Here is a 19,009-nt window from a genome sequence, read left to right on the forward strand (position 1 = left end):
TGAAGCTGTTCTTGTGGAAATGGAATGATGATATGATTAATTTAAAATGATGATTATTGAATGAGGTAATTTAAGCTCCCTGGGTCACGTAGTGAAGTAATTTCACTTGCTCCAGGTAAGGATATGAAGTATTGATATAGAATTGCTGAGATAGAATAACTGGTGATGGTTTGACTTATGATTCTGATTTTGATTTGTTGGAGAGTTGGAAGGTTGGGAAACATGAGAGAGCGGAATTAGATTTAGCATCCCCTTATGACAGTTGCCTATTTATGGATTAGTGAGAATATAGGATGAATGTTGGGTGAAAGGAAGTTTAGGATCCTTAGTGAGTTTTTATTACAATGTATTGTATTTATTTGGCACTTTTACCATACTGGGAACCCATGGGTCGGGTGTTCTCATTCCGTATATATCTCTTGTTTTTCAGATACAGGTCCAGGTGCTTAGAAATGAGCTGTGGTTCATCTGAGAGACGGCAAAGATCTTTATGTTCTCTACTTTATATTTTGCTTAGAATCTCTCCACCTTTATTTGAAAAGCCTATATTATGTATTGAACTCTTTTGAACTCGCCTATAGAGGCTTGATGTATTTTGGGAGAGATAGGAAACTTCTGTTGTCAAACTGCTTTTACTCTGTATCCTAGTCGGCCTAAACTTCGTGGGTCGCGGCTAGTGGCTATTTATATATATCATATATCTATATTATGTTTTGATCTCATTCTTATATTTATACCACTATCGATACACGCTTTATCTTTTGTTGATACGTGAGTGTTACGCTTCGCGATTCTATTTTACTCCTTTTTCAGGCTTCTAGTTTAATACTTCCTTTCAATTATATTTTATATTATATATTACAATCCACCTTGAGAGTCGTACCACCTTAATATCGTTGACTTATGACTTGAGCATAAGGATTTGTATATTAGGGTGGTTCATGAGTTATACTTAACTATTACAGGATTTTCTTCCCAATACAAAGGGAAAATAGGTTCATCCTCATCATTCAAGAAAAAAGGTTGGACACCCTCTACATCTCAGACCTTAAAGAAGTCATTTTTAAAATCGTGGAAGAATTCATCAAAAATAGCAAAAACTTTCCTACCCTGAATAGCACAGAAAGAAAGCCAACCTTGTTTTTTAGAACTGAAGGGTTTGGTGAGCACAAAGAGATAAAAGAAGACTTTAAGGGAAGGTCGGACATCTAGTTCCTGACAAAGAATTTGATATATTTTTAAGAAACCCCAAGAATTGGGATGCAATTTGGTAGGGGTAACATTATAGAATTTAAGGAATTCGGACTCAAATTCGGAAAAAAGGAAAGGTAACCCCTAACTTCATGAAAAAATAATCATAGACATATATGAAATGCCGCTCTGACCTATCAAGTCGGGAAAAGCAGACCCTCTCCTCAGGGTCAACAACAACAATCTCGTAGTTTCTCTCATCCTTTTGACTCAAACATAACCTATGATGTCTGCAAAAGGCATCGGCATATTTGTTATCAATCACAGGAAAAGGGGGTAAGAACAGTTAAATCTACACATTTCAAGTCGAATGGAACCTTAGACGGCATATTGTGAACTACTGAACGAGATATACAAGCTACACCAACAATACAACAAAATAGAAATCCATCACTACAAATCAAACAAAATAAGACAAGCAATTATAAGATTGGGTCAATTTAAAAGGTCAACACTAACATCCCGAATGTAAAAAGAAGCAACACAAGCATTCACAAACTCAAAAGAGGTCGGGTCAACATTGTGAAACCCTCTCAGAGCACAGACAGTTATGCAATTCCTCTCACATATGGAAATGAGGCCATCTCCTATATGAAAATGGCATCATTTAGGGACAATATAGAACCCCACGTTTAGAATCACAAGTAACAATAAAAGAAAGCAAATCAAAACCCCAATCCTTCAATAACCCGAAATCAGATTCCAGAATGCGAAACTCCAAAATCAAAGTTACAAAACACAAGCAATATTTCAAAACCAGCATTCATTCACACATAGATACTACCAAGAACATGGAGAAAAAGCAGAAATCAAGAAAAGTTAGAATACAGGACCAACCTTGGATTAGTGCGAAAGTAATTAAAGAGCACTTCAAACGGCAATCCACGAACGATTCTCTCCGACATTGAAGCAAGACCTTTGAGAACCTTAAGATAAAGAAATCTTGAAAGGGGAAACAATTACATAAACAAATAATAGAGGAAGACAAAAATAAAGAAGTGAACATGTGATAAAAACGAAAAAAGGAAGAAAGGGAAAAGTGAAGTATTTATAAGACACAAGGGGCAAAAAAGATATTTTGCACCTCTCATTAATGACGCGCATGGATCCCAAGGAAATTGCAACATAACACACGCTGTGTGATAAACCACAATTTTAGGTTTCTTTTGGAATGAAATGAGTGGATTTTATCAACTTATCTTACATTTATTCACTAAAATAGCATGATTTCGTGATTTCTTTCTAAATTATGTTTAAGAGTAAAAACATGTTTTTTAAGCTCTTAAATTGATAAATTTAATTTACTTTAATTCTATTCGATACCTTGATGTATTTTTTGAGTGATTTTAGACTAAGGAGGCAAAGACTAGATTGAAAAAGTGAAGAAAAAGCATGCAAAGCGGAGAATTCATGAAGAAATGGAGTTTGGAGCATTTCATGGTCATGCCTTATGCGTACTCATGAATCTCAAATTGTGCGTACGCATGCCTCATGCGTACGCATGTTTTGGAATTTCGCGAACCGTGCGTATGCATGCCTCATGCGTACACATAACTGAAGGTCTTTTCAAAGCCAACTTCAGTTTCATTTAGAAATCCCCTATTTCAGGTGTAAACTATGACCTAATTTCAATATGCTGTTTTCTAAATCTGGAAATCCTGGTCATGTTTATTCTGGTTCCATTTTATTTTAAGAGCTAAAACTATGGTGTGATGTTAATGTCAGAGGTTTGGTCCTCTACGAGGTCATTCTTCGATAAAGTTTTTTGCTGTCATTATTGTAGACATTCATGCTAGCATCATTTTTGAATATTGTAGTTTTTTGGTTCATGTGTTTAGTGTTTTTATTCAAGACTCTTACATAAACTTGTTGAATAATGAAAAAAGGCATGAATATCAGCTCACAATATTACCTGTTATCTTTGTTTTGAAAATAAGTACCTGGTATGATTATTGAAAAAAATGTAAAACATTGAACAAACATGAGAAGTGAGATATAAGTAGGAAAGATAAAAAAGTCTGGTGACCACAAAGCATATCTGTTCTGTTATGTTCTGTTTGCAATTGGAGGGAGATTTAAGCTTTATAAATAAAGGGAGGGGGAGTGGAATATCATATTGGTGGGGATGTGTTTGTTAAAGACCATGTTATTTGGGGGCTGTAGGGCCATTTGGGTTAGTAAGTAAGAACTAAGAAGATGCACTGAAGCTTTTAGCTTAGTTTTCATTCAAAATTATTTAGTATTAACTCATTCATATAAAATGTTCACATTCTTTTATCCTTTTCTTTTTTGCATCTGATTGAGCCTTTTTTTATTTAGTGTTCACAGACATCTCTATCTTGTAGTAGAAACTGTATGTGTTAGAAAAAGGTGCTTGGCATCTAATGCTTTTCTTTAATTTTATGTTTTACCTTTTAATACATGCTAATCACATAGCAACAGCAAATTTGTGGTTCATAGCCACCAAATGCCTTCCAGCTTTGGTAAATTCAATCTTGTTGGTTTCCAATTCAAAATTACCTTGATGATGTTTGATAAATGTCCTAAAGAAATCTTAAAGTGTGTTTGGATTTCTTTTAAGACATGTCTCAGCCAACCCCAACTCAGGAATTGGTCGCCAAGGATCTTCATGGTTACGAATGGCGCTTTAAGCATATAGTTAGAGGTAAAGGACACAATGAATTTTCATTTGAGTTCTCTGGTTTTTTGTTCTTTGCTTCTAATTGGCTTAATGTTTCTCTAACCAGGTCAGCCACGCAGGCACTTGATCACAACTGGATGGAGTACTTTTGTAGCTTCGAAGAGATTAGTCGCTGGAGACCCCTTTGTGTTTCTGAGGATTAAATTTCATGTTTTCTTCATATGATTTAGAAAATTTATCTCCTCTACAATACAAGGCTTAATCTAAATAGATTTTGTGTATAGAGGACACAACGGAGAGTTACGTGTTGAACTGAGGCGTAGTACTCCTCAGCCAAGCAGCATGCCTTCATCTGTGATTTCAGTCAGAGCATGCATCTTGGAGTACTCGCAACTGCATCTCATGCTGTTGCAACTTAAACTCTTTTTGTTGTATATTACAAGCCAAGGTAGACATCATATTAGTTGCAAAAAAATGATTAAGAAAACTGTTCTGTTATTTCTGTTAGGTAAATTTAGTTGATGATTGTTGACAAAAGCTTTTTCCTTGCTTAGGAGGAGCCAATTCATTGTTGGCTTGAACAAGTATTTAGAGGCTACAAACCTTTGCTTTGAATATTTTGTATTATTAGTAGATTGAATTTAAACGAATATAAGTCTAAGTTTAGTTATTTATCTTGTCCTGAGTCTTTATGCTAGAGAATTATTTATTATTTTGATAAGTTTGTAAACTCGTTATCTAATATTTAGTATAAATTTTATTTTTATATTTAGAAATTTATTTATCTAATATTTTGTATAAATTTTATTTCTATATTTAAAGGTTTATTTGTATTAATTGTTTACTATTTTTCAAATAGAAAAAATAATTAAAAAAATATAAATATTAAAATCGACGGCAACATTGTCGCTTTTTAAATTTAAAATAGACAAAAAAATACAGACAAAGAATTTGTCGGTATCTAAATAATTAAATAGACGGCTCTTTTGTCGATTTTATTGAATCAAATATCGACAAAACTATTGTCGATTTTATATAATAATATCGACGGTAAAGTTGTCGATTTTATTAAGCAGGCAAATTTTCCAAACTCCTATTATAGACGAAAAGACTGTCAATTTTATTAGATTATTATCGACAGCTTGTCAAGCCGTCGATTTTATTGGACTTTTGAAAAATTAACAAGCTTAATAGCGACCACTTCCGCCATTGATTTTGCCGTCAATTTTTAATATTATCGACAGCTTAGCTGTCGATTTGGCTATCGATTTTAACAATATTTTTTTTAGTGATTATATTAATTGATATAATTCTAATTCTCATTCATTATGGAAGAATTTAAAAATAATACACACGTTAAGGATGACAAATTCATAATAATAATAATAATAATAATAATAATAATAATAATAATAATAATAATAATAATAATAGAAAAGAATTTCACTGCACAGACATTATATTCTAAAAAAGCAAAACGTATTTTACAAAGGATTAAGATAACAATAATAAAAAATTAAAAATTAAACATAAATTTATAATTTTAATTGTCAAAAATTTAAATTAATATCAATAATTATTTTTTATAATTATTTTTATACTATTAAAAGCTATATAATGTTTTTTTTATGAGTCTAAATCTGAGAGTCAAAGTATTTTTTTTTTAATTTGTTATTCTTTTTTGACTACTTTATAGAATAAGAATGTATTTTTCGTTCCTTGTAAAACCCGGTTAATTAACGGCTAATTAACCCATAAATGAGAAATTATTCTGGAAAGCCTAAAATGTGATTTTATGGCTAAATGTGATAGAGGAGATTGAGACGAGAATTTTGGTACCAATTTTATAGAATTCGGACCAAGATTGGACCGAACGGGCCAAACCGGGCCAATTGGACCCAAAGTGGGCCCTTGGCCCAACATAACTTAACCAAAACCGTAGTTTTCAGCACTCTCTCTCCTCATTTGTTACACACACAAGCTGAAATTTGAGAGAAAGGGAGAAGAACACTCTCTCAAGTTCTCTCCCTTGGTTGATCTTCAAACCACCATAACTTTTGATCTAGAGCTCCGATTGCCGCCCCGTTTGCAGCCACGCGTTCACCGCGGAGAGCTCTACAAAACCCATACAACCAATCTTGAGGTAAGCCACGTGTTGCTGTTCGAAATCTCAGCCCTTATTTTCGAGTTTCATGGGTGAAATGTTGAGATTTTGGGTTCTTTGATGTTATAGGACCCAACTCTCTTGAAGGAGAAGGTTAATCTTGTCTCCTTAGACCTTGGGTGTGGTAAGGTTCTCAACCCTAGTGTATTTTGTTGTTTTATGATGCTTGGGTTTTGAGATGTTGTGTATGGGTATGATGGTTGTGGCTTAGGTTGTGTGTGTGTGGATATTAGAGCTTGATTGGTGATTTTGAAAAGCTTGGAAAGGGCTTGGTGGTGAAAAATCTGTTCTTGGAGGTATTGAGGCCTTGAGAGCTTGTGGATAAGTGGTTTGGAAGTGCTCCGGGTGAGCTTGGAAAAATCGGCTAAGGTATGGTTTCGGTTTCCCATATCTAATATGTAATGTGGTAGGAAATACTTAGGCTAGAGGCCCTAAGATAGGCATTGAATGGTTGATGTTGTTGAATGATTGAGATATATGATGTGGTCATATATGTGATGATGTTTAATGATGCCTTGATGGTATGATGTATGAGAAATATGCATGTTGTGATATATGCTTGATGATTGGTTATGGTTGAATTGTGGGTTGAACCATGTTTATGGTGAGTATGATGTTGATTGTGTACAATGATGATTTATTGGAATTGGTGTTGTTGAGAATTGGCATGAGTTAGAGTATATGATATGTCAATATGTTTGAGTTTGAGCCACTTGGGTGAAGTGGGTTAGAATGATGAGATAGTGATTCTGTAATTTGTGGTAAAGTGTCAATGTGTGAGTTGAGGAGGCTTGATGTTGAATTTGACATATTTTGATTGATTTCAAAGAAAAGGGATGAAAATGGCATGTTTTGATTGATTTTGAAAAGAGTTGGAAATGGCTTATTTTGAAAATGGCACTTTGTGGTTTTTATGAAAAATATGGTTTTTGGGCATACTTTGGTGGGACATAACTTGGACTACGGATCTCTGTCTTGTGCCAAATCTATTTAGAAATGAAATTGGATCCGGGATGTCCATGCCGTTCGAAGAACGGGTGAAAAACGATTTAAAATGAGAAAGTTATGTCCGTTGGAAGATTGGGGTTTAAATTGGTAAATTCTGCAGCTTTTAACTTAGAAAATTTTTAGCAGAATGACCCCTTGCGCGTGGGCGCACTTGGCGCGTGCGCGCCGTTCTTCCCGAAAATGCCATACACGCGTACGCGTGATGTGCGCGGGCGCGCTGTTGGTGCTGCACCCAATGCCCAGCCATTTTCCAGAGAGTTATGCCAGAACTGTGCCAGTGTTGTGCCTGGGGCACGAGAACACCCACGCGTACGCGTGGTTGACGCTTGCGTGTCGATTGGCAAATGTTTAATCCACGCGTTAGCGTGCATGACGCTTGCGCGTCGATGAAGTTTTGAGGCCATTCACGCGTGCGCGTGGAGTGCGCGTACGCGTGGACCTATTTTCATCCCAAAGTTGGTTTTTGAGTTTTAAAGGCCAAATTTCATACTTCTAAGCCTCCTATCTCACCACTTATATCTTAAATCATTATGATATGCCTAGCTATGAGAGGAGAAGCTAGTGGATGTGGTAACTTGCGAGTGAAGCAAGGGAAAATGAATAATCAATGAGGATCATTGATGATTATGTGAGATGTGGAGGATGGTGGTGGAAGTGCTTGTTATGCCATTGGCCGAAGGGCCGTAATTGTTTATGAATTGGCTGGTTCTGGATTGAACCGTGAGCCGGAATAGCTGTGTATGCTATGGATATTGGCTGGTTCTGGATTTAACCATAGGCCGGAATGACTGATATGGATGTTGATCCATGGATGAGAATTCATGCATGTTTATGCTGAATTATTGATAATTGTGATTTGCACTTCCACTATCGGAGTTACGGGTTTTCCTGGGTAGTAGCAGTGGCTAGCCACCACGTGATCCAGGTTGAGACTTGATACTCTTTTGACCCTATGTCATAAGTGTGGCCGGGCACTGTGAAAGACCCGGATGAGCTCGCCCCCGTATATATTCACCAGTGAGGGTGATGGATATAGATCATGATTATGATCAAGTTTATGACGAGTATAACTCGAGTTGGGGATGCATGACAGAGGGACAGTCCAATGGTTAGCTACCAGGACTTGTCGGGTTGGCTCTATAACCGACAGATGATATCATCGGCCACTAGGGACAGGCATTCATCATATGCATACTATGTGAATTGTTTGAGATTGCCTATTTGACTGCATATTACTTGCTAATTGTCTAAATGCCTTAACTGCTCCTATTTGTATATTCCTTGCTTGATATAACTGTGTTTGCTATATTATACTCCTGCTGGTGGGTGGGAGGTCTGAAGGAATTGGAAAGGGAAGTATTAGTTAGACTGAAGAATCTTTAGTCAGATGCCCTTTATGGTTTGTAAGCTTTGATATTATCTGGAGGAAGTTTTAGGATTGCCTTCGGCTTTCCTCTATTATTATGTATTATATATGTGGAAGCTGCTACCATGCTGGGGACCTCTGGTTCTCACCCATGCGGATTTTGTGGTTTTCAGATGCAGGACGTGAGGTTTCTCGCTGAGGCATGCTGGAGACTTCTAGAATTACGAAGATCCTTTGTTCTCGGGGCTATGTTTTGGTTTATATGTTTCGCTTAGATACTTTTATCTCCATTAAATAATACAAACTGTGATGACTCCTCTTATGGGAGAATTTTGGAGAATAAGTTTTATGTATTGGTGTCCCTTTGGGTTTCCTTGGGGTTTCCTTATTTTTAACATATGTATATATTGTTATGCTCGGACCGGTTATCTTCGCAGCCGGATCTTGAGTCTTGATATTCCTATTTTTGACACTCCTTTGTATATATATAATCACGCGTTGGTTATCCTTGTTCGTTACGTTATCGATCGGAGTGTTACGCTTTCGAGTTGCGGTTTTTGTTTACCCCTTTTTCTACAAAGGCTCCTAGTTATAATCAATCATTCATACTACTATATGTACTAAACTTTTATTTTAGAGGTCGTAATACCTTGCCATCTTTGAATTATGACTTAAGCATAAGACTCTGTATGGTAGGGTGTTACATTATGGTATCAGAGCAGTTCGTTCCTGTAGAGCCTGAGGGATGGATTGAGTATGCTTCTGTGCATTCTCTGTGTGTGTGTGTTATGTGCTATTAGTATATCTGCTTGATATATTTGGCATAAACGTTCATGAGCATGCATTTGGGACTTTGAAGCACTAGACTTCCGATATTGAGACTGATCAACTTAATATCGATTGTTTGGTGTGTATAGGAACCAGATGGCGCCTCGTGGACGCGGTAGAGGTAGTGCGAGAGGTCGTACGAATGCTCGTGCACCGGAGAATAACCCTAATGACCCGGTGAACTTTATGACTGCGTTAGAGAACATGGCTGCTGCTATGCAAGCCACTGCTGAGGATCTTGGTTAACAGATGAACAACCATGGTAATGATGGAGGTGGAGTTCATGGCCCGATGACGTTGGCAAACTTTTTGAAGGTTAATCCACCTATGTTCAAGGGAACTACTAGTCCGACTGAGGCCGATACATGGTTTCAGGCTATAGAGCGAGCGCTGCAAGCGCAAGTGGTGCCTGAAGGACAGCGTGTCGAGTTTGCTACCTATATGCTTGTCGGTGAAGCATCTCATTGGTGGCAAGGTATCCGACGTCTTTTGCAGCAGGGTGATGACTATATCATCTGGAATGTTTTTCAAGAAGAGTTCTATAAGAAGTACTTTCCGACTTCTGCTAGGACGGCTAAGGAACTTGAATTGTTACAGCTGAAACAGGGTACTATGTCCATATCAGAGTATACTGACAAGTTTGAGGAGCTGTTCAGGTTCTTTCGTATGTGCCAAGGGACTCCGGTGGAATATGAGGAATGGAAGTGTGTTAAGTATGAAGGAGGACTCCGGAGTGACATTTTCAGTTCAGTGGGACCAATGGAGATTAGGACTTTCTCCGAGTTGGTAAACAAGTGTAGGGTTGCTGAAGAGTGTGTGAAGAGGGCAACCGCTGAGAAAGGGAGTCAAAAGGGATTGTTCCCACAGAACCGGGGAAAGAGCTTTGCACCTAGAGGTCCGTCTTTCAAGAGAGGAAGCTCTTTTAGGAGGCCCCACAACAACAACAACTCCCAAGGGAAGAAGTTTGGGAAGCAGCCTTAGAATGATCAAGCTTGTACTAGATGTGGGAGTCACCATCCGGGAGCTCCATGCAAGGCCGGATGGGGTTTGTGCTACACTTGTGGAAAGGCAGAGCATAAAGCTGTAAATTGTCCTGAGAAGCAGAAACAAGGTGCTGGAAAGGCACAACAGACTGGTCGGGTGTTCACCACTTCAGCTGTAGGAGCTGAGGGATCCGAGACACTTATTCGAGGTAACTGTGAAATGGCTGGACAAACTTTAAATGCTTTATTTGATTCGGGAGCATTGCATTCATTCATTGCATTTGAGAAAGCCATGAGTTAGGGTTGAAGATTGTAACTTTAGGTTATGATCTAAGGGTGTACAACGCTACCCATGAAGCCATGGTAACTAGGCTAGGGTGCCCGGAAGTTTCCTTTAGGTTCAAGCAGCGTGATTTTGTTCATAATTTAATCTGCTTGCCGATGATCGGTCTCGATCTTATCTTGGGATTGGACTGGTTATCTAAGAACCATGTTCTGCTAGATTGTTCTACAAAGTCGGTGTACTTTATGCCGGAAGATACTGAAGGGCCGGTCGTGGTAAATAATTATTACTTGAATTTGATGATGGTGAACTGTTCTGAAACCGAATGTCAGGGCATCATGTTGTTAACCGCGGGCGTTTCGGGTGATGACCAAAGGTTGGAACAGATTCCGGTTGTGTGTGAGTTTCTGGAAGTGTTTCCCGAGGATATTGATGAGTTTCCACCTAACCGAGAGGTTGAGTTTGCTATTGAATTGGTGCCCGGGGCGGGACCAATCTCAAGTGCTCCTTATAGGATGTCACCATTAGAGATGAACGAGCTAAAGTCTCAGTTAGAGGATTTGTTGGGAAAGAATTTTATACGACCAAGCGTCTCTCCGTGGGGTGCTCCAGTGTTACTGGTGAAGAAGAAGGATGGGAGTATGCGGCTTTGTGTGGATTACAGGCAGCTGAACAAGGTTACAATAAAGAATAAGTACCCATTGCCGAGAATTGATGATCTCATGGATCAGTTACAAGGAGCTGGAGTTTTCTCCAAGATCGATTTGCGATCCGGTTATCACCAGATAAGGGTGAGGGGTGAGGATATCCCTAAGACCGCTTTCAGGACTCGTTATGGTCATTACGAGTACACTGTAATGTCTTTTGGGTTGACGAATGCTCCTGCAGTGTTTATGGATTACATGAATAGAGTTTTCCGTCCGTTTTTGGATAAATTCGTTGTTGTCTTCATTGATGACATACTGATTTATTCCAAGACTGAAGAAGAGCATGCGGAACACTTGAGGACCGTGTTGCAGATTCTAAAGGAGAAGAAACTCTATGCAAAACTATCGAAGTGTGAGTTTTGGAAGAGTGAGGTGAAGTTTTTGGGCCATGTGGTGAGTAAGAAGGGAATAGCTGTAGATCCAACTAAGGTGGAGGCTGTGATGGATTGGAAGCAACCAACCACCGTAACAGAGGTAAGGAGTTTTCTGGGTTTAGCTGGCTATTACCGAAGGTTTATCAAAGGCTTTTCACAGATAGCTTTGCCAATGACAAAGTTAACTCGCAAAGACACTCCGTTTGTTTGGACTCCTGAGTGCGAGGAGAGCTTTCAGACATTGAAGAAAAAGTTGACCACTGCACCTGTGTTAGTGTTACCCGAGCCGAATGAGCCATTTGAGGTGTATTGTGATGCCTCATTGAAGGGTCTAGGGTGCGTGCTAATGCAGCATCGTAATGTGGTGGCGTATGCCTCACGACAGTTGAGACCTCATGAAGTTAGTTACCCTACGCACGATTTTGAACTCGCTGCGGTTGTGTTGCCTTGAAGGTGTGGAGGCATTATCTCTATGGGGTTAAGTTCCAAGTTTTCTCTGATCATAAGAGCTTGAAATACCTCTTTGATCAGAAAGAGCTTAATATGAGGCAGAGAAGGTGGATGGAATTGTTAAAGGACTACGACTTCGAGTTGCATTACCATCCGGGAAAGGCGAACGTAGTGGCGGATGCGTTAAGTCAGAAGTCGTTATATGCGGCTTGGGTGATGCTTCAAGAGGAGAAATTGCTCAAGGGATTTGAGAGTCTAAAAATCGGTGCTCGAGAAGTATCCGGAACCTTGTGTTTGAGCCGATTAGAAATCTCAAGTGACTTTAAGTCCGAACTCCTAAAGGCTCATCAAAATGATGAAGCGTTATGGAAGGTGTTACCAGCTATTGAGCAAGGAAAACGGTGGAGAGTGTCGGAAGAAAAAGATGGGTTATGGAGATTCAAGGATAGGATCATTGTGCCGGATGTTGGCACTTTGAGGCAAGATATTTTAAAGGAGGCACACAAAAGCGGATTCTCCATTCACCCGGGAAGTACTAAGATGTACCATGATTTAAAGGCGATGTTTTGGTGGCCGGGTATGAGGAATGATGTGGCGGAATATGTTTCAAAGTGCTTAACTTGTCAAAAGGTAAAGATTGAACATCAAAGACCTTCCGGGATGTTGCAACCTTTAGAGATTCCACAATGGAAGTGGGAAAGTATTGCAATGGACTTTGTGTCAGGATTGCCAAGGACTAGGGCTGGTTTTGATGCTATTTGGGTGATTGTGGACCGATTGACGAAGTCAGCTCACTTTTTGCCCATTCGGATGACTTACACCATTGAGGAGCTAGCACGGTTATACATAAAGGAGATTGTGAGACTTCATGGTGTACCTGCTACTATAATCTCTGATAGAGATCCTCGTTTCACTTCAAGGTTTTGGGGTGCATTTCAGAAAGCTTTTGGAACCCGATTAAGCTTGAGCACGGCTTACCATCCTCAAACCGATGGTCAATCTGAGAGGACGATCCAAACACTAGAGGATATGTTGAGAGCTTGTGTTTTGGACCAACCGGCGAGTTGGGATCGGTATATGCCATTAGTGGAGTTTGCATACAATAATAGCTATCATGCGAGCATTGGAATGGCTCCGTATGAGGCCTTGTATGGGAGGAGATGTCAGTCTCCACTATGTTGGTATGAAGCTGGAGAGAAAAGCTTGTTAGGGCCGAAAATGATAGCTGAGACTACTGAACAAGTCAAGAAAATCCGTGATAGGATGCTTACGGCGTAGAGTCGTCAAAAGAGTTACGCCGATTAGAGGCGAAAGCCCTTAGAATTTGAGGAAGGAGAGCATGTTTTCCTTAAGGTTACTCCGACCACGGGAGTAGGTAGGGCGATTAAGGCAAAGAAGTTGAATCCTCGATACATTGGTCCATTTCAAATCCTGGAGAGGATTGGACCGGTGGCGTATCGAATGGCTCTACCACCTCATCTTTCGAACCTGCACGACGTGTTTCACGTGTCGCAGCTTCGGAAGTACACCCCTGATGCTAGCCATGTGTTAGAACCTGAGTCGGTTCAGTTAAGGGAAGATTTGACGCTTCCAGTGGCTCCGGTCAGAATCGATGATACTAGTATCAAACGGTTGCGTGGAAAAGAGGTTTCATTAGTCAAAGTGGCTTGGAGTCGAGGCGATGTTGAGGAACACACTTGGGAACTTGAGTCTGAGATGCGAACGGACTATCCGCATTTATTCTCAGGTAATTGCATTTGAATTTTGTGGGCAAAATTCCCAATTAGGTGGGTAGAATGTAAAACCCGGTTAATTAACGGCTAATTAACCCATAAATGAGAAATTATTCTGGAAAGCCTAAAATGTGATTTTATGGCTAAATGTGATAGAGGAGATTGAGACGAGAATTTTGGTACCAATTTTATAGAATTCGGACTAAGATTGGACCGAACGGGCCAAACCGGGCCAATTGGACCCTAAGTGGGCCCTTAGTCCAACATAACTTAACCAAAACCCTAGTTTTCAGCACTCTCTCTCCTCATTTGTTACACACACAAGCTGAAATTTGAGAGAAAGAGAGAAGAACACTCTCTCAAGTTCTCTCCCTTGGTTGATCTTCAAACCACCATAACTTTTGATCTAGAGCTCCGATTGCCGCCCCGTTTGCGGCCACGCGTTCACCGCGGAGAGCTCTAAAAAACTCATACAACCAATCTTGAGGTAAGCCACGTGTTGCTGTTCGAAATCTCAGCCCTTATTTTCGAGTTTCATGGGTAAAATGTTGAGATTTTGGGTTCTTTGATGTTATAGGACCCAACTCTCTTGAAGGAGAAGGTTAATCTTGTCTCCTTAGACCTTGGGTGTGGTAAGGTTCTCAACCCTAGTGTATTTTGTTGTTTTATGATGCTTGGGTTTTGAGATGTTGTGTATGGGTATGATGGTTGTGGCTTAAGTTGTGTGTGTGTGGATATTGGAGCTTGATTGGTGATTTTGAAAAGCTTGGAAAGGGCTTGGTGGTGAAAAATCTGTTCTTGGAGGTATTGAGGCCTTGAGAGCTTGTGGATAAGTGGTTTGGAAGTGCTCCGGGTGAGCTTGGAAAAATCGGCTAAGGTATGGTTTCGGTTTCCCATATCTAATATGTAATGTGGTAGGAAATACTTAGGCTAGAGGCCCTAAGATAGGCATTGAATGGTTGATGTTGTTGAATGATTGAGATATATGATGTGGTCATATATGTGATAATGTTTAATGATGCCTTGATGGTATGATGTATGAGAAATATGCATGTTGTGATATATGCTTGATGATTGGTTATGGTTGAATTGTGGGTTGAACCATGTTTATGGTGAGTATGATGTTGATTGTGTACAATGATGATTTATTGGAATTGGTGTTGTTGAGAATTGGCATGAGTAAGAGTATATGATATGTCAATATGTTTGAGTTTGAGCCACTTGGGTGAAGTGGGTTAGAATGATGAGATAGTGATTCTGTAATTTGTGGTAAAGTGTCAATGTGTGAGTTGAGGAGGCTTGATGTTGAATTTGACATATTTTGATTGATTTCAAAGAAAAGGGATGAAAATGGCATGTTTTGATTGATTTTGAAAAGAGTTGGAAATGGCTTATTTTGAAAATGGCACTTTGTGGTTTTTATGAAAAATATGGTTTTTGGGCATACTTTGGTGGGACATAACTTGGACTACGGATCTCTGTCTTGTGCCAAATCTATTTAGAAATGAAATTGGATCCGGGATGTCCATGCCGTTCGAAGAACGGGTGAAAACGATTTAAAATGAGAAAGTTATGTCCGTTGGAAGATTGGGGTTTAAATTGGTAAATTCTGCAGCTTTTAACTTAGAAAATTTTTAGCAGAATGACCCCTTGCGCGTGGACGCACTTGGCGCGTGCGCGCCGTTCTTCCCGAAAATGCCATACACGCGTACGCGTGATGTGCGCGGGCGCGCCGATGGTGCTGCACCCAATGCCCAGCCATTTTCCAGAGAGTTATGCCAGAACTGTGCCAGTGTTGTGCCTGGGGCACGAGAACACCCACGCGTACGCGTGGTTGACGCTTGCGCGTCGTTTGGAAAATGTTTAATCCACGCGTTAGCGTGCATGACGCTTGCGCGTCGATGAAGTTTTGAGGCCATTCACGCGTGTGCGTGGAGTGCGCGTACGCGTGGACCTGTTTTCATCCCAAAGTTGATTTTTGAGTTTTAAAGGCCAAATTTCATACTTCTAAGCCTCCGATCTCACCACTTATATCTTAAATCATTATGATATGCCTAGCTATGAGAGGAGAAGCTAGTGGATGTGGTAACTTGCGAGTGAAGCAAGGGAAAATGAATAATCAATGAGGATCATTGATGATTATGTGAGATGTGGAGGATGGTGGTGGAAGTGCTTGTTATGCCATTGGCCGAAGGGCCGTAATTGTTTATGAATTGGCTGGTTCTGGATTGAACCGTGAGCCGGAATAGCTGTGTATGCTATGGATATTGGCTGGTTCTGGATTGAACCGTGAGCCGGAATTGCTGTGTATGCTATGGATATTGGCTGGTTATGGATTTAACCGTGAGCCGGAATGGCTGATATGGATGTTGATCCATGGATGAGAATTCATGCATGTTTATGCTGAATTATTGATAATTGTGATTTGCACTTCCACTATCGGAGTTACGAGTTTCCCTGGGTAGTAGCAGTGGCTAGCCACCACGTGCTCCAGGTTGAGACTTGATACTCTTTTGACCCTATGTCATAAGTGTGGCCGGGCACTGTGAAAGACCCGGATGAGCTCGCCCCCGTATATATTCACCAGTGAGGGTGATGGATATAGATCATGATTATGATCAAGTTTATGACGAGTATAACTCGAGTTGGGGATGTGGTGCGCGAAATTGTGAACAATACTTTTCACAACTCTCATAATCCCCGGTCATGAACCCCAAAAACTTGGTAGCTCAGTACCATGGCATTACACAACTTCGCACAACTAACCAGCAAGTGCACTGGGTTGTCCAAGTAATAAACCTTACGCGAGTAAGGGTCGATCCCACGGAGATTGTTAGTATGAAGCAAGCTATGGTCATCTTGTAAATCTTAGTCAGGCAAACTCAAATGGATATGATGATGAACGAAAATAAACATAAAGGTAAAGATAGAGGTACTTATGTAATTCATTGGTAGGAACTTCAGATAAGCGCATGAAGATGCCTTCCCTTCCGTCTCTCTGCTTTCCTACTGTCTTCATCCAATCCTTCTTACTCCTTTCCATGGCAAGCTTATGTAGGGTTTCACCATTGTCAGTGGCTACCTCCCATCCTCTCAGTGAAAACGTCGCCTATGCTCTGTCACAGGATGGGTAATCATCTGTCAGTTCTCGGTCAGGCCGGAATAGAATCCAGCGATTCTTTTGCATCTGTCACTAACACCCCGCCTGCTAGGAGTTTGAAGCACGTCACAGTCATTCAATCATTGAATCCTACTCAGGATACCACAGACAAGGTTAGACCTTCCGGATTCTCTTGAATGCCGCCATCAGTTCTCGCCTATACCACAAAGACTCTGATCTCACGGAATGGTTGGCTCGGTTGTCAGGCGAGCACTCGGTTGTCAGGCGATCAACCATGCATCGTGCAATCAGGAATCCAAGAGATATTCACCCAATCGAAGGTAGAACGGAGGTGGTTGTCAGTCACACGTTCATAAGTGAGAATGATGATGAGTGTCACGGATCATCACATTCATCAAGTTGAAGAACAAGTGATATCTTAGAACAAGAACAAGCGGAATTGAATGGAAGAACAATAGTAATTGCATTAATACTCGAGGTACAGCAGAGCTCCACACCTTAATCTATGGTGTGTAGAAACTCCACCGTTGAAAATACATAAGTACAGGGTCTAGGCATGGCTGAATGGCCAGCCTCCCAATGATCTAAGATAGCATGAAAATGAAGATAGCTACCAAAGTCTGCAAATACAATAGTAAAAGGTCCTACTTATAGAGAACTAGTAGCCTAAGGTTTACATAAATGAGTAAATGACATAAAATCCATTTCCGGGCCCACTTGGTGTGTGCTTGGGCTGAGCAATGAAGCATTTTCGTGTAGAGACTCTTCTTGGAGTTAAACGCCAGCTTTAGTGCCAGTTTGGGCGTTTAACTCCCATTTTGGTGCCAGTTCCGGCGTTTAACGCTGGAATTCCTGAGGGTGACTTTGAACGCCGGTTTGGGCCATCAAATCTTGGAAAAAGTATGGACTATCATATATTGCTGGAAAGCCCAGGATGTCTACTGTTCAACGCCGTTGAGAGCGCGCCAATTGAGCTTCTGTAGCTGCAGAAAATCCACTTCGAGTGCAGGGAGGTCAGAATCCAACAGCATCTGCAGTCCTTTTTAGTCTCTGAATCAGATTTTGCTCAGGTCCCTCAATTCAGCCAGAAAATACTGAAACAAGAAAAAACACAAACCAAGTAAAGTCCAGAAAAGAATAAAAAAACAAAAAAAAACTAAAAATAACTAGATCATACAAAAAACTAAAAACAATGCCAAAAGCGTAAATATCCGTCATCACAACACAAATTAAATGTTGCTGTCCTCAAGCAACTGAAAATAAATAAGATAAAAAGAAAGAATATGCAATGAATCCAAAACATTAGAGACAGTATAATTAGATGGGGGCTTTAGCTTTTGCTCAATAGTTTTGCATTCACTTATCTTTGAAATCAGAATGATGCTCTTAGGAACTTAGAACCAGATAGTGTTAATGATCTCCTAGTAAAGTAGATATTCTGAACATAGCTACTTATTGAGTCTGGCGGGCCCAAGCACTCGTCTCCAGTATTACCACGATACATACATCACAGACACATAATTGGGTGAACCTTTTCAGATTGTGACTCAGCTTTGCTAGAGTCCCAACTAGAGGTGTCCAGGGTTCTTAAGCACACTCTATTGCTTGGATCACAACTTTATTTCTTTTTCTTTTCTCTTTTCTTTTTTTTTCTTTTTTTTTCGATTTTTTTTCATTGCTTTTTCTGCTTCAAGAATCATTTTTATGATTTTCAGATCCTCAGTAACATGTTCCTTTTTCATCATTCTTTCAAAGCCAACATTCATGAACCACAAATTCAAGATACATATGCACTGTTTAAGCATACATCAGAAAACAAAAATATTGCCACCACATCAAAATAATTAAACTAATAAATAAATAGCAATTTTTCTTCATTTAGCCGACAAAATAGGATCATAGGACATATAACTTTACATAAACTAAACAAAGAAAAAACACAAACATAGATAACAAAGCCATAAAATTCAAAAACAGAAGAATAAAGAACAAGGAATAAGAATGGTCACCTAGGATGCGGCCTTCTTCCTTGAAACTATGGAGTCTTGAGCTCCTCAATGCTCTTTGCTTTGTTGCTCCTCTCTCTATGATCCTTTGATT

Source organism: Arachis hypogaea, chromosome 5, assembly GCF_003086295.3.
Source record: "Arachis hypogaea cultivar Tifrunner chromosome 5, arahy.Tifrunner.gnm2.J5K5, whole genome shotgun sequence".
NCBI lineage: Eukaryota > Viridiplantae > Streptophyta > Magnoliopsida > Fabales > Fabaceae > Arachis > Arachis hypogaea.